Source organism: Miscanthus floridulus, chromosome 5 (genome assembly GCF_019320115.1).
Source record: "Miscanthus floridulus cultivar M001 chromosome 5, ASM1932011v1, whole genome shotgun sequence".
NCBI classification, from domain to species: domain Eukaryota; kingdom Viridiplantae; phylum Streptophyta; class Magnoliopsida; order Poales; family Poaceae; genus Miscanthus; species Miscanthus floridulus.
In genome coordinates, this window is record NC_089584.1 from 6294027 (window position 1) to 6310190 (window position 16164).

Below are 16164 nucleotides of genomic sequence, written 5' to 3' on the forward strand. Positions count from 1 at the left end.
GATCCGGTACGTGAATCGTGTCACTCATGTGTGACCCTATGTTATGCTTGTCGTCCTTTACAGTATATTCTATGGGCTATGGGTAAACCCTAGGAAACCTCGCTCGTGGTTTCGCTGGCAATGGCATGACGGCTGACGGCGACAGGGAGGAGGACAAACAAAAACAAACGCCGAGGCAGCCGCCGGGGACCTGAACAGAACATCTCTGCGGCAGATCCTCTTGTCGGCACCGGGGCCGGTGGGCGGTGGGGGCCTGGTTGTGTCAATGCGTGTGCGCGCGCAAGTGCACAGCCCCACTCCCAGTCCCAGAGTCCCAGTCCCATGCCCACGAGCAAGAGCCAAGAGCCAAGAGCCTGCAAAGTGTTCACATTTTTCAGGCGTCCAAGACATGCAGGATTGGTTTGGATTGGAGCGAGGCTTGGCATGTTACGGCCACGACGTCGATGAACGACGCTGAAGCCATCTCCTCTGTAGGACTGACAGTCTCTCCCAGTGTGAACCTGAACCTCAGACGAATACAATAATCAGTCGAGATGCATGCCATGGCATGGGGGTCGTCACTGGTGGTCAGAAAGGCCGGCGGCGGGTCGGCGGAGATGAAATTAAATAAAAAAAAGCTGGTCCCTGACTCCCTGGCCGGCAGCGACATGGCACAGCGACGCAAAGTCAAATCACACAGTGGCGCGCGCACGTTGAAAAGCACGGGGCCTTCACTTGTCCTGCTCTTGCCTGCTTGCAATCCCGATTCCCGTACTGCATTCGGTTGTTTAGCTGATAAGCTATGGTTGAAAATAACGTTGCTTGATTTGATGTGAAAGAAAATATTATTCATTGACTAAAAAAATATGACTTATAAGCTAAGCGAACAGGACTCCTCTGTCCTCTCTACCTGGCATACCATATCGTGTCACTGTGTGACCTCTTCTGCTACGGCTACCATATCGGCGTACCCAACCGAATAGGAGTTGGTCGTGAAAAATGGTTGTCCTGTCAGTTTTTATAAACTCAGTTTTTTCAGAAAACAAGAACCGCAGTTAATTACGAAAACAAAGCGTTTGTCCATCAGTTTCCACAAAACAAGAACCGGCGATTAATCACAGGAACAAAGCGTTTGTCCATCCGAACGCTCCTGTTAGAGGGTCGCGAGCCCACCGATCCCCTCCCCTCCTATCCTATCAACTCGTACACTCGTTTCTCCATCCTATCCTATATGCTCATGTTTCTACGGAACCAGTCACGCAGAAATCACCGCAGCGTCGTGATCGTGCTCTGTCGCGCCACCTCCGGCGTTCAGGCGCTCGCCGACCGGCATCTCTACCACATCTGAGTGTGGCTGCCCGCCTCCCCCCTCTCCATCGCACCTCCTGCTTGTCTCGACCTCCCGTATTCCTCCTAGCCCTTGCGTCGTCCTCGTCTTGCTCTGGTGCCAGAAGTGGCTGCGTCTCTGGCCGCTTCCTACGCCACCATATGGCACAACCCTCCACCGGCGGTGCGTAGTAGATGAACTCCTCTGCCCTAGGCGTATGCAGTCGCGTGGCCCTCTAGTTTGTCATGGCGTCGTGCTGTGCAGGCTACCTTGACGTGCCTACGCCCCTCCTCGCGTAGATGTCTTTTAGGTCGCCCGTGTGCTGATGGCCGGTCTGCTCGTGGATGATCTTGGACGACAGCAGCATGGTGGCTTGGTGTGGTGGGGCCACACGCGTAGCTGCACTCCCTATATGCGGCAAGCAGCAAGGAGATGTTGCGCAAAAGCGCATGTTGCAAGCGTGTGTTTCAATTGTTTTAGATGTTTAAGAGGTTTGTTACAAGTGTTTCGCATGGATGTTGCAAAAGTAGATCGAGATGTTGCATATGTGGTAATGGCTATACACGCATGTTGCAGGAGTCTGTTCTAAATGTTTCATCCGTTTCTCAGATGATGTTACAAGCGTTTTATCTGGATATTGCATATGTTTCACACATATATTGTAAGTGTTTTATTTGGATGTTGCATACGCTTGCAATGGCTTTTAAGTGTTTTTTGGCGTTTTGCAAGTGTTTCAGATGTATGTTGCAAGTGTTTCAGACGTATGTTGCAAATATTTTAACTGTTTTGGATGTATGCTACAAGTGTTTCATTTGGATGTTGCAAAAGTAGATCGGGTGTTGCATTCGCAATGGGACCCACCTGTCGCTTTTGTCTGCTGCAGCTGCTAGGGTGTCGTGCATGCGGTTCCCGTGTGAAGTGGGTGTGGGAAGCAGCAGGCGTAGGCACAAGCAGTCCCCATGTGCGCGCGGAAGCGAAGCTGAAGCAGACGCGCGGTTCCTGTGTGCGAGCGGAGGGCGCGGGCAGGGGCGACGTGTCCACGTGATGCGGGCGCGGGAATCAAAGGGGGCGCAAGAAACGGAGAGGTACGTGACACAAGCAGGCACGGGCATCCGGACCGGCACGTCCGTCCGGGTGTCCATGCGCTAGCATCTCCCAAACAAAAACCGTTAGATTCAGTTTCGGTTTTTTTGTTTGGTTTTTGGCTGCACAAAAAACAAACTTGACCTCAGGCTCTGGCACACAGATGTGCCACCCCTCCCGCAAGCCGCAGCACATTGTAGTCCCGCCTATACTGCACTCACCGTGCTCCGCCCTACCACGCCGCAACATAGTTGTCGCCCCTGCACCGCCCTGCTGTGCTCCAATGCCACCATTGTCTTGTCCCCACCCCTCGATGCCTAGACATTGCCCCGACCCACAACACAACCGCTCTTGCGCCGTTGTGCCCTAGTGCTGCTAGCACCATCCACGTGCCACCGTTGTCATGTCGCCGCACTATAGCTATCCCCGCCTCTACCTTGCGCTGGTAGCCTGCCCCTCGCCGCCATGTCGGTAGGATTTGGATGAGAAATCACAATAAAAATGTGTTGGTTGCCTGCTCGTGCTCTCAATGTTCGGTGTATTCGGTTTCTCGGTTTAGTTGGACACCAATACTAAAGCCAAAGAGGGCGTTCGGCTGGTAGGTAGAATAGTGAATTTTGGATTATTTTGGATGGTTAAATAGTATTTTATGAGAGAAAATAAGCTGAAACAAGCTGAAACAAGCGGGAAGTAGTATAGCCGAACGCCTTGAAAGTGGATAGCCAATCTTCCTAGCGACTAAATCCAATCAGAGAACCGTGGCTTAACTAGGACAAAACTAAAGCGATCTATAATCTAGAATAGAGAAAGTGAACTCAAAAGCTGGCCTTGTTTGGAAACACACGAGTACCTTTCGGTGTACTTGTTGCAATATAGTGCCGGGAGGGGGCGTCCGCATCTCAGCATCTCCCCCTCACCTAGGCGCCTACTATTATTTTACTCCTACCTTGGGATCGGGTTGCCGTACACGAAGACACGGAGGCGACTCGAGGTCTCCTCCACTCCAAGTCAAGCAAAAGCAAGCAAAGGGCCCTCCAGTCTCTCTGTGCTGCCATGCTTATTGCTTGCATGCCATGGCGGATGGATGTGCATGGCGCGAAATATACCATCACATCGAATCTTGCGATATGTACATGAAGTATTAAATGTAGACGAAAAAAACTAATTACATAGTTTGGTTGGAAATCGTGAGACGAACATTTTAAACCTAATTAGTCCATGATTGAACACTAATTACCAAATAAAAACGAAGTGCTACAGTAGCCAAAATTTTCAAATTTCGCGAACTAAACATAGGTATACCACCAGAACTACCGCTAACTTAAAAAACGTTTGCGGCTAGTCCAAAATGGATCAGAAAAGAATTTGGAGAGCTAAGTTAAAAGGTTTACTCTGAAGAACTGAGTTAATGGTATGAGGTAACCTACATACATATATTAATCAATAAACGAACTATTTATTTTGGAACAGCACTGAACTGACAGATTCTAGGATCCATATATACTCACAAATCCTATCGCATCAGGATTCAACATTGTGCTTGTAGCATTCAAGAGTGCTACAGGGACTAAAATGGGTGTTTGGTTACTACAGGAAAATTTTAGTCCCTGTCCTATCGAATGTTTGGACACATGCATGAAGTATTAAATATAGACAAAAAAAATAATTAATTGCACAGATTGTGGCTAATTTGCGAGACGAATTTTTTAAGCCTAATTAGTCTATGATTTGACAATGTTGTGCTACAGTAAATATATGCTAATGACGGATTAATTAGGCTTAATAAATTCATCTCGTAAATTAGTCCTCATCTATGTAATTAGTTTTATAATTAACTCATATTTAATTCTCCTAAATAGCATCCGAACGCCCAATGTGACATGGACTAAAATTTAGTCCATGGAACCAACCACCCCCTTAGCAGGGACCTTGCCGGTGACCTGTCAATGGCAAGTCAATTGTCAGTAACCACTAACAAGCATTGAATGAGAAAACCAAATACTACTACATAGCGGTGGTGGTAACAGTAGTCAGGCATATAAAGCATGTTTGCTGATTGGTTTATAGGCTGATAAGTCCGGCTGGTACTGGTTTATTGTAAGAGAAAAACATTGTTGGCTGGCTGATAATCCCTGGCTGAAACCAAAAAAGCGAACAGACCGATAGTTTAAATTGTACTCCAAATGTGTACATTCCCACACAACCTGGTTTGATTTGTAGCATCAAAGAAATTAGCAGTTGCAGTAGTAAAATGGTTATAGTCAAAAGAAAATATTGAGAATTGCCACTGATAAACAACAAAAATTACTACTACTAGATGTAGAGTGTGCTGCAAAATATTACTACTACCAGTGAGTAATCACAAAAAAAAATTGAGATTCAGATCTGACTAAAAAAATCTTACGAAAATAAATATCCCATGGGAACGGATCAGCAAATCACAAACTAAAAAAAAAAGAAAGCTAAGGCAATAAGAGACTTACGGAGAGTCGAGGTCGCCTGATCTGTCGTCGGTGAGTGGGGGTCGCCTGAATTGTGAAATGCAGTAGACGCCCACTAGTAGAGAACAGACATTTGATCCTCGATCAAAATGGGCTCTAATTCTGGAATTTTTTTTGCCCCCGGGACTAGAAATACCTTTAGTCCCGGTTGGAGGCTCCAACCGGGACTAAAGGTCCCTGCCCAACGGCTACTGCGCCAGACAGAGGTGGCAGGGACCTTTAGTCCCGGTTAGAGCCACCAACCGGGACTAAAGGTATACTTTTACTCCCGGTTGGTGGCTCCAACCGGGAGTAAAGGTCTACTCCCGGGCCGTGGCTGCGCCCGGGGTTGGAAAGTTACCTTTAGTCCCGGTTGGATCCATCAACCGGGACTAAATGTTCTCCCTTTATAAATCGGCCGTCTCCTCCTTCCTCCCGGCCCCGAGTCCGAGCTCAGCACATTTTGAAGCTCACTGCAGTAGTGTTCTTGCTTCCTCCCTCCCTCCATTGTTCCTCCATCCATTCTTCGATTCCTCCGTCGATTTCTTCGATTCCTCCGTCGATTTCTTCGATTCCTCCGTCGATTCTTCAGTTGTAAAGGTTACCAATCTCATACTCTCATTTTTTATCATTATCTTATGCCGTTTTGTTCACTATATATATTTATGGTTCTTTATTGTGGTTTTTTTCATTTGTAAGCAATTTGAGCTCAAAATCACTTCAAGCTTGTATATTTACATGAAAGAAGGTTAAAGTATATATAAATAAGTTAGAAAATAGTTAGAAAATTATAGCAAATCCTTACTAGTTGAACTTGCGGACCGTGTTCAGGTCGGCGAGGATGTTCTCTACCGAGCGATAACGGACGTCAAGGAGGAGCTTTGATTCTACGAGGGAGAGCGACAACGGTCGTGGAAGACCGTGTTCCCTTCCTCGTAGAATCGGAGCTCTTCCTTGACCAAGTACGGTGTCGTTCGGTGGAGAAATGCTCGCCGAGCTGATCATGTAAGCAAGGTCAACTAGTACGGATGGTTATTTATTCACATGTCCCGATATCGTCGCAGTAGTCTGTCAATCACCGTACCTAAACGTAGTATATATAAATATAAAGTTAGAAAATAGTTAGAAAATTATAGCAAATCCTTACTAGTTGAACTTGCGGACCGTGTTCAGGTCGGCGAGGATGTTCTCTGCCGAGCGGTAACGGACGTTAAGGAGGAGCTTTGATTCTACGAGGGAGAGCGACAACGGTCGTGGAAGACCGTGTTCTCTTCCTCGTAGAATCGGAGCTCTTCCTTGACCAAGTACGGTGCCGTCCGGTGGAGACATGCTCGCCGAGCTGATCACGTAAGCAAGGTCAACTAGTACGGATGGTTATTTATTCACATGTCCCGATATCGTCGCAGTAGTCTGTCAATCACCGTACCTAAACGTAGTAGTCTGTTATGTGTGTACATTCCCATTCTTCTGTTAATTTGCGGAAATATCATATGAATTACTTACCTGCCGCAGTAAAAGACGAGAACACAATGACCATTAAAAATATCATTGTTTAGAGATCTAGATAATTTTATAGTTTGTTAATTTTATTTGTTTATAAAAGGAGAAATTTATAGTGTATTAAAAAATGAGTATAGAGAGTAGATGGCAACTGCTTCCGGGTCCTCGGCCTCTCATGGGTTTCCAAAGCGACTTAGGCCGGGCCTTCCTCTCATTCCATGCGGCAAGTGTCGTGATGAGACGAAGATTGTGATGGAGTACCGAGTGAAGAAGGAGGGTCCCAACAAGGATCGTATCTTCTACAAGTGTCCGGATCACAATGTGAGTTATTTTATCGTATTTAATGATTATGGTTAGTTTATACCTATTTTCATGATGGTTGTGATTAAAGTTCTAATTTTTTGTTTTAATTTCAGTGGGATGGCAGTGGACGATGTTCAGGCTTCTACTGGGAGGAAGAGTATGTTGAACTCGTGCAAAAATATCTTGCACAACAGGCAGATACGGCGGCTAATGAGGCAGTGATCCAGCCGAAGAAGTCCAAAGATGTTGCACAATCGGGGGATCTGTCTGTTTTAGTTGAGATTGGTCGCGAAATCCTTGTGCTCCTGAGATTGGTCGCGAAATCCTTATGCTCCTGAAAAAAGGTGACTTCTTACCAGCAACAACAGCGGGAATCTCGTAAGCCGTCCAAATCAACGTTATCAGACTATGACCGCACTCTCACCAAGTCAATTGAGGCGGCACAAAAAAAGAAGCGGGCGGGGAAAGGAGTTGCCCAACTTGGACAACAAGCGCACCAATCAATCCCCCCGCTAGTTGTTGGTAATGAATATGGTTCGAATTTAGGATTAATGCATCAGGCAAACATACCTCCGGATGTCGATTTGGATCACCTTGGTGAATTTCTTGATGAGACTGGTCTCGACCTTTACCAGATGTTTGGTGATGGAAACATTGAGAGTGCGGCGGAGGTTGATATTTGGAAGAAAAAATTTGTACTAGGCCAGAGTCTATACAACCCTCAAGCCTTATCTGATCTAGGGACGCAAATGTACCTGCTAAACAAGTGGTATATGCAGGCGTCTACCAGTGGAGACTTCTGCGTTGGTGTCAGAATTAGAGACGAACATTGGTTCCGTGGCGATGATGTTATGTATGTTGACTTTGCAGAATTTCATCAACTATGCCACCTGACCTCTCTGGACAAAGTTATCATTAGCTGCTATTGCCTGTAAGTAATAATTCTTTCGATCTATTATTAAACTCATCATATGTGTGTATATGCATATAAATTATCCTAACAAGTACTATATATATGCAGATTTACAATGACAGAGCTCAGAAAGGAAGGCTGCAATGAAATTGGTTTTGTTGATCCCCATATAGTATTCAAAGACCCAATTACTCCAATGACTAATTGGAAGTCTGAGTCAGAGAGTAACCTCATGAACTTCTTAGTGAACCAACGCCACAAGAAGGATATACTCTTTCCCTATAACTTCAAGTGAGTGTTAATCATGTCAATCATAGCCTTAATGGCTCATATGTTGATTCTAGTTAATTAATGAGTGTTATGCGTTATATCCTATAAACACATGCAGCAATCACTGGATATTGATGGACATCGATCTGGTGAAAAGTCACTTGATAATCTATGACTCGATGAGAAAACCACAACAAGACTACCAAGATATGATAGATATTATCCAGAGGTAATTTCGGGATCTCTAGCAACTATATATACACACAAACATGATGATTAACTATATCTGATGACGTGGCAAATTTTTTATTGGGCAGTGTTTGGAAAACCTTTATTGAGAAGCAACACATGGAAAAATGCAAAGCGCCACTAAATGTAATCCCATTGAAAGTAAGTCCCCTGAATCGCATCATCTTTATTAATTAAACATATAGCTTTCACCGGATCACCAGATTGGATGACAAATCTTTTTCTCGTAAAGTGGTGTCTGAGGCAGGAACAGGGGAACAACTACTGTGGTTACTATGTTTGCAAGTTTATCAAGGTGCTCTCCCAAAGAACTCCTACAGAGAGACTCAAAGTACGTTAAAAATACACTATATATTCATTTAATTATTATTATTGATTGTGTTACTATGTCTTTATATATATATATGTACATATATTAATTTATTTTCCTTTAATTCAAACCTGTAGACTCGATGGTTGGAGGAAAAGGTCATACGGCAAGACCAAATCAAAGCAATTCAAGAGTCTATAGCCGGATTTTTTAATGAGCAGGTCATCGATTCCAAGGGCGAGTTCTACTTCGACCCAACACTGCCATTGAAGCCAAACTTGTTATGTCACAACAACTATAATGCAATCTTTTGTAATATATGCACATGAAATAATATAATGTAAAATACACATATGCATGCATGCATGTAAATATATATATGATGCATGCATATATATATATATATATATATATATATATATATATATATATATATATATATATATTTCTATGCTTGAATTGTGTGATTTAATACGTTCATTGCGCTTGAACCGAAACATACTATATGCGCGTATAAATGTATAATTAGCAGCGTACAATACGACTTCGAAAACCTATTTTGAAAAGAAAACAAAAAAATGAAAAGAAAAGAAAAAAGAAAAAAAACCTTTAGTCCCGGTTCGTATTACCAACCGGGACTAAAGGTGCCGGCCATCGTGGCATGTCAGGAGGCACCTTTAGTCCCGGTTGGTGTTACCCACCGGGACTAAAGGTCCTCCTTTAGTCCCGGTTCCTGACCCGGGACTAAAGGACCCCCCCTTTAGTCCCGGATGCTTGCTCCCGGGTGGGGAACCGGGACTAGAGGGGGTTCCCCACCGGGAGTAAAGCTCGGTTCTCTACCAGTGGCCGGTACGTCCGGCACTCGTTTCATCTTTACAATTTTAGTACTACTGTACATATTGTTCATGAACGAGATTGGATCTTGCCCTCAACGGTCTGATTTGTACATTCGTTGGTACATTATTGGCTTGACGTGGTACTGGATAGGGTCTAGGACTATCGACTACGTACCCAAACCAAGTTTTTTTTTTTCAACCGTCGTGTCTTGTTTTCAAAACGCTGTGTAATATTATGGCGTTTGGGCGTTCTCATCTCGAGTAGTACCATATATCTATGCTAAATTCAGTTTCCAAACGAAAAAAAGAAAAGAAAAGACAAATTTGACCCATGAATATTGATTAAATCGTCTCTGTAAATAAATCATCGTTATTTCATGCCTTCGTCTTCTAAAATTTTGTCAAAAGGAAATTTCCGGTAACAAAGTCCTTTTAAATGAAAACTTGTTTTTATTTTAATAAAAGGAAATTTTATACGGAGCATGATGAGCTGAAGTAGTACATATATGTGAGCATCATTTTTTCTTGGCCAGTTTTTATTGGCTAGCTTAGATCCATATTCTCTAGATGAGTAATGACATAGCAGCCTGTTCAAAATATGTCTCGTGGCAGGTAACATAACATGGCCATGAAGATTGTGTTGGAAGAATTGACAAACCAAAAGAAAAGAGTATAGGAATTTTGGAGGAAGGATTCAACCCTAGAAAATTCTTTTCGAATATTAAGGGACGTGTGAAATTATAGAGATTTTGGAGCAAACTAAACTAGCACGCGAGATTGGATCTCATGGAAACTTTCCTTTGTGTCTATCTCTTGGAATTACATCCAGAGGTCATAACAGAAAACTTCTATGTATTTTAAATTCAGAAATACTTCTCATCGCCTGTTGCGTTGCTTATCTGTCAGTTAGATGAACCTACGCCCGCGCGCTATGCCCGCTCGGCGTCAGTCCCACGACCACGCCGCCCGTGCCGTCGAGAACGTCTGCGATGCGCAAGTGGTGGCACGTCCTCGCGGCTGCCGGCGCCCTGCTCGACGGCGCGCTGGCGCTCATGGTGGTCGGGCTGCATTACGGCGAGGATGCGTGGACGGACTGGGGCCCGCGCAGGACGCCGCGTTCGACCGCGTCATGGACGCCCATCCTCGACGTCGAGAATGCAGGACCCCTCCCTGCCTGCTGACGCTTGCTTCCCTCCCATCCCATGAATCTGCAAAGCAAAAGCTGAAGAAGGCAAGGCGCCGGACGTCCGGAGAGCAAGAAGAAACGGGGGAGAAGATGGAGACGACGGGTGGGGGAGGTGACTGATGGTTAAGCAAACCATCAGCCACCTGCCACAAAGACACACCCAACAACCTTTTAAATTCCAAGCAATTCTAATTCTGTGTGTTTTCCTATTTCTGTGTAGAATTATTTTTTCATTGATGAAAGTGACACTACTGACTACAGTATAATTAGTAGGAGAGATGGTGCAAAATATGCTTTACGTACCAAACTGGTCAAATCTAACCTGACCATGATGGGTCTACCGACTAGGATCCCTTCCAGTCAAAGCGCCCGGCCGGTTGCTCCAGCTTTAGTTTTCTCAATCTACTTGGCTTGGTCCTAATAATAAATTTTTGGTCGACTTGCAACTTGTTCGGGAGGCCGTATCGTATCGTGGATTATTTACTGCTGGCTGGTTTGGTGTGAGAGAAAAACACTGTTTCCGACTGAAAATTTATGATCGTTTATGAGCAAGCGAACAGGCTGTTGGAGGACTGCTTCGACAACGACCCTTGCGTCGTATGGGACGACTATACTTGTTGCAATGGTTTATATATATGTTCATCATGGAGAAAATAGGTACGGTCGTCCTTGCAGGAAAAAAATGGGGAAAAGGGAAAAATAACAAGTTACAAGGTTTACTACATGATTGAGCCTTCCGTAAGTGGTTTGTGGCAAGCTAGACACGCCAATTTTGGTTGTCAATATTGTGCTTCTTTGGGTCTGCATGCGGCTCATACACAATGTATTCTTCTCCCCTCCCTAAACAAAAAACACCTTCTATGAACAACATGCACCTCGTAGTATGGTGCTTGCCTTGAACTTTGGTGGTAACTTGTTTCTGGATTTTCAAGGCTTTACAAAAGCAATATGCGCCATGTTGGATGGTGTCTCTCCTAGATAAGACCCTCTTTGGTAGGGTTTGGACTTCTCAAAAACAGCGAAGCCATGGAAAACCATGTTTTTGTGGCTTTGGCTTCCAGGCGAAAATGGCTTCTGCTTCATTGTTTTGGTCTTGGCTTCATAAGCTGTTCTCGTGTGTGCATGTTTGATAGGGCTTTTGATTAAGCTAGTGGAGAAGCACCACCAAGAGCTTTGTTAAAGAAGATCTAAGTTTGAAAGTATTGCTAAAACAAACTGATCAATTCTTTTTTAAAAAGGGCAGACCAAACAAGTGGCGACACTGTAATAAGAAAATATCTTTTTTTTCCTAAAAAAACTTCTAACCCAAAGCAAGCTACACACGCCAATTTTGGTTGTCAACGCTATGCTTCCTTAGGTCCGCATGCGGTTCATACACAACATATCCCCTCCAACACACAAAAACAAAAACACCTCGTATAAACAACATGTACCTCGTAGAATGCTGTCTCTTGCCTTGAACTTTGATGGTAAACTTCTCTATTCATTTACAAGGCTTTACAAAAGCAATATGCTCCATGTAGAATGGTGACTTTCCTAGATAAGACACTCTTTGGTGGGTTTTGGGCTTCTCAAAAATAGTGAGGCTAGGAAAAGCCATGTTTTTGTGGCGTCAGCTTCTAGGCGAAAATGGCTTCAATTTCATTGTTTTTTGTCTGGTTTTGGCTTCATGAGACGTTCTCATGTGTGCATGTTTGATGGGGATTTTGATTAAGCTGGTCAATAAACACCACCAAGAGATCTACTAAAGAAGATGTAAGTTTGAAAGTATTACTAAAATAAACTAAACAATTCTTTTTTTCTAAAAAGCTTCTACCCCAAGGCAAGCTACACACGCCAATTTTGGTTGTCAATGATTTGCTTCCTTGGGCCCGCATGCGGCTCATACAAAATGTATTCTTCTCCTCCCCAAACAAAAAACACCTGGTATGAACAACATGTACCTCATAGGATGGTGCTTGCCTGAAGTCCATTTGAAAGCTTCTCATGTGACATATCAAACGCTTGATGGGACAATTTTTGTTGCCGCACGGGATAAAGCTGTGAAAGACTTCAATACGGTTCCAGAGGTTACTATTATGATCATGTCACTCAAAGCTGCAAGTCTCGGCTTGAATTGTTGTCTGCCATGTACTTATGCTATATCTTTGGTGGAACCCGACCACCAAGGACCAAGCCGTGGATAGAGCTCACCGTATTGGCCAAACATGGGCTGTCATGGTATCACAATTAACTATAAAAGACACCATGGAAGCTAAGATTGTATTCTGGTTCTCCAGGAGAACAAGAGGGAGATGGTTGCTTCTGTGTTTGAGGGAGACAAATCTGGTTCCCAACATACTAGTTGACCGTTGAAGACCTGAATTAAGCAAACTAAACAATTCTTTTTTTAAAAGGACACACCAAACAAGTGGAAATGTTGTATTAATCAAACATCATTCTTTTTCTAGAAAACTTCAAACTCAATTTTGGTTGTTAATGTTGTGCGGCTCATATACAATTCATTCTTTCCCCACACACAACAACAAAACACACACTACATTTTTTTCAAAATATTGGTCTCGAACTCAAACTCAAGCTATGGAAAAAAAGACATCTCAAGAAATAGAGAAACTCCCTATGAAAAACGATAACGATCCAACGTGGGTGTCCATTCCTCCGGACGCGACCGCAAACGAATCGACGCCGGCGTCCGGGCTGCCGCGAGCCTCCGCCACCACCAATACCTAGTGGCCTTAGAAGGGGAGGGGCCAAGGGGGCAGCTAACAGGCTGTGGCGATAGTTCGATGGTGGTAAGCTCGGTGGTGGTGGTGCTGCCGAGCGGGCGGGGCCAAACAACCAGTGGGCGGTGTTGGACATTGGGGGCGACAAGAGGAGGTAGGTCACCGGCAAATTGGGATTAGGGAAGGGTGCGGAAAGAGTGGCGGGGGTAGGCAACTGTAGGTTGGTTTGCCAATATTGCAGTGAATGTCCTGCCGAAAAAGCAAGACATACTACTTCGTTACATGATACATATATGGTAATTTGACCCAAGATGGTATATAGTAACTAGTAGAATTGAGTGTTATAGCTTGGAAACCTGGTGACCGGACGGTGTCCAACAAAGGCAGCTTGATCTTTAGTATTTACAACAGCTGCTGATTTTTTCAAGCAATGAAATTTAAATCAATTAGAGATCCAGTTCATGTAAGTTTATACAAGTGAAACAAACATAATTTGGGCACATCTCGGGGGGCTTACTATGAGAGACCCCACAGCTAAGTGCTGGTGCAGCCTCCTATTATGTTCTTGATGTCGCTGAGCGTAGAACCAAGAGGAAGCTTTGGATTGGATGGAAATGCTAGATTGTTGGTTAGTTAAAATGCAATAAGAAATTGGACACTTGACTATGGAAAACTTTGAAGCAAAGGATGATTCTAAAAGTTCAAAAAGTTTGGAAGCTCCTCAAGGAGAACAAGTTGTGACTTCTTGTTGTCAAAGAATGGTGCGGTCTTTTGTAAAAAACTATCTATCTAGAATCAGTGTTTCACATGATCTTGTTGAGTCTGAGTTGTACAAAAGGTGTATATCCTTGTCAGGAGACTTGAGCATAAGAAAGCCACTCATTTGGTTAGGAATAGACTTCAGGTATTTGCATTCGTTAAGATTTGTATAGGTTTATGTTTCCTCACATCATTCTTTTTCTAAAAAACTTCTAACTTTATTTTGGTTGTCAACGTTGTGCGGCTCATACACAATGCATTCTTTCTCCACACAACAACAAAACACATACTACATTTTTCAAAATGTAGGTCTCGAACTCAAACACAAGCTGAGGAAAAAGAGACGTCCCTAGAAATAGAGTAACTCCCTATGAAAAATGATAGCGATACAACGCGGGCGCCTGTTCCTCCAGACGAGACCACAAGCGCGTCGCCACGGGCGTCCGGGCCGCCGCAAGCCTCCGCCGCCACCAATACCCGGCAGCCTTAGAAAGGGAGGGGCCCAGGGCAGTGGCCGGACAGGCAGTGGCAACGGTTCGACGGCAGCGAGCTCGGCGGTGGTGACACCGCCGAGTGGGCGAGGCCAGACAACCGGTGGGTGGTGCCAGTGGCAGGGGCGACAGGTGGAGTTAGGTCGCCGGCAGTTTGGGATTAGGGAAGAGCGGGGAAGGAGTGGTGGGGTAGGCAAGTGTAGGTTCGTTTCCAATGTTGCAGTGAATGTCCTACGAAAAGAGCAAGACAAACTACGTTAACCTAATACATATATGGTAATTCGACCCAAGGTTGTATATAATAACTATTATAAGTGAGTGTTATAGCTTGCAAACCTAGTGACCGGAGGGTGTCCAGCACAAAGGCAGCTTGATCTTTAGTATTCATAGCAGCGGCTGTTTTCTGAAGCAATGAAATTTAAATCAATTAGAGATCTAGTTCGTACAAGTTTATACAAGTCAAACAAACATAATTTGGCCACAGCTCGGGAGGGGGGGGGGCTTACTGTGACAGACCCCTTAGCCATGTGCTGGTGCGGCCTCCTATTTTCTTGATGTCACTGAGCGCAGAACCAAGGGGAAGCTTTGCATTGGATGGAAATGCAAAACTGCTGGTTAGTTAAAATGCAATAGGAAATTGGACACTAGGCTGCAGAAAACTTTAAAGCAAAGGATGATTCTAACAGTTCAAAAAATTTGGAAGCTCCTCAAGGAACACAAATTATGACTTCTATGTTGTCAAAGAATGGTGCGGTATTTTGTAAAAACTATCTATCCATAATCAATATTTCACATGATCTTGTTGAGTCTGAGTTGTAAAGAAGGTGTATATCCTTGTTGGGAGACGGGCGTAAAAAAGTCTCATTCTGATAGGAATGGACTTCAGGTATTTGTATTCATTGAAATTTGTATAGGTTTATGTCTCCTCACATCATTCTTTTTCTAGAAAACTTCTAACTTTATTTTGGTTGTCAACATTGTGCGGCTCATACACAATGCATTATTTGTCCACACACAACAACAAAACAAGCACTACATTTTTTTTCAAAATGTAGGTCTCAAACTCAAACACAAGCTGACAAAAAAAAGACATCTCTAGAAATAGAGTAACTCCCTATGAAAAACGATAACAATATAACGTGGGCGTCCGTTCCTCTGGACCCGGCCACAAACACGTCATCATGGGCATCCGGGCCGCCGCAAGCCTCCACCGCCACCAATACCCAGTGGCCAGAAAGGGAGGCACCCAGGGGCAATGGCAGGATAGGCGGTGGTGACGGTTCGACGGTGGTGAGCTCGGCGATGGTGGCACCGATGGGCGCGCGGGGCCGGACAACCGATGGGCGGTGCCGGTGATGGGGGCGACAGGAGGAGGTAGTTCGTCGGCGGTTTGGGATTAGATAACGGCGGGGAAAGAGTGGCAGGGGTAGGGAACTATAGGTTGGTTTGTCAATGTTGTGGCGGATGTCCTACCAAAAGAGCAAGACATACTACTTCATTAACCCGATACATATATGGTAATTCGACCCAAGATGGTATATAGTAACTATTAGAAGTGAGTGTTTTAGCTTGCAAACCTAGTAACCGGACAGTGACCAACAAAGGCAGCTTGATCTTTAGTACTCCCTCCGTCCAAGAGTCTCCATCGTTTAAGCCCTACGCCCAGAGACCAAGGAGCAACGATGGCCCACGAGCTTTACAATAAATCACCGTGATAGCGCACTCACACGGAAGCCTCACTTTGTTTCCCCCATT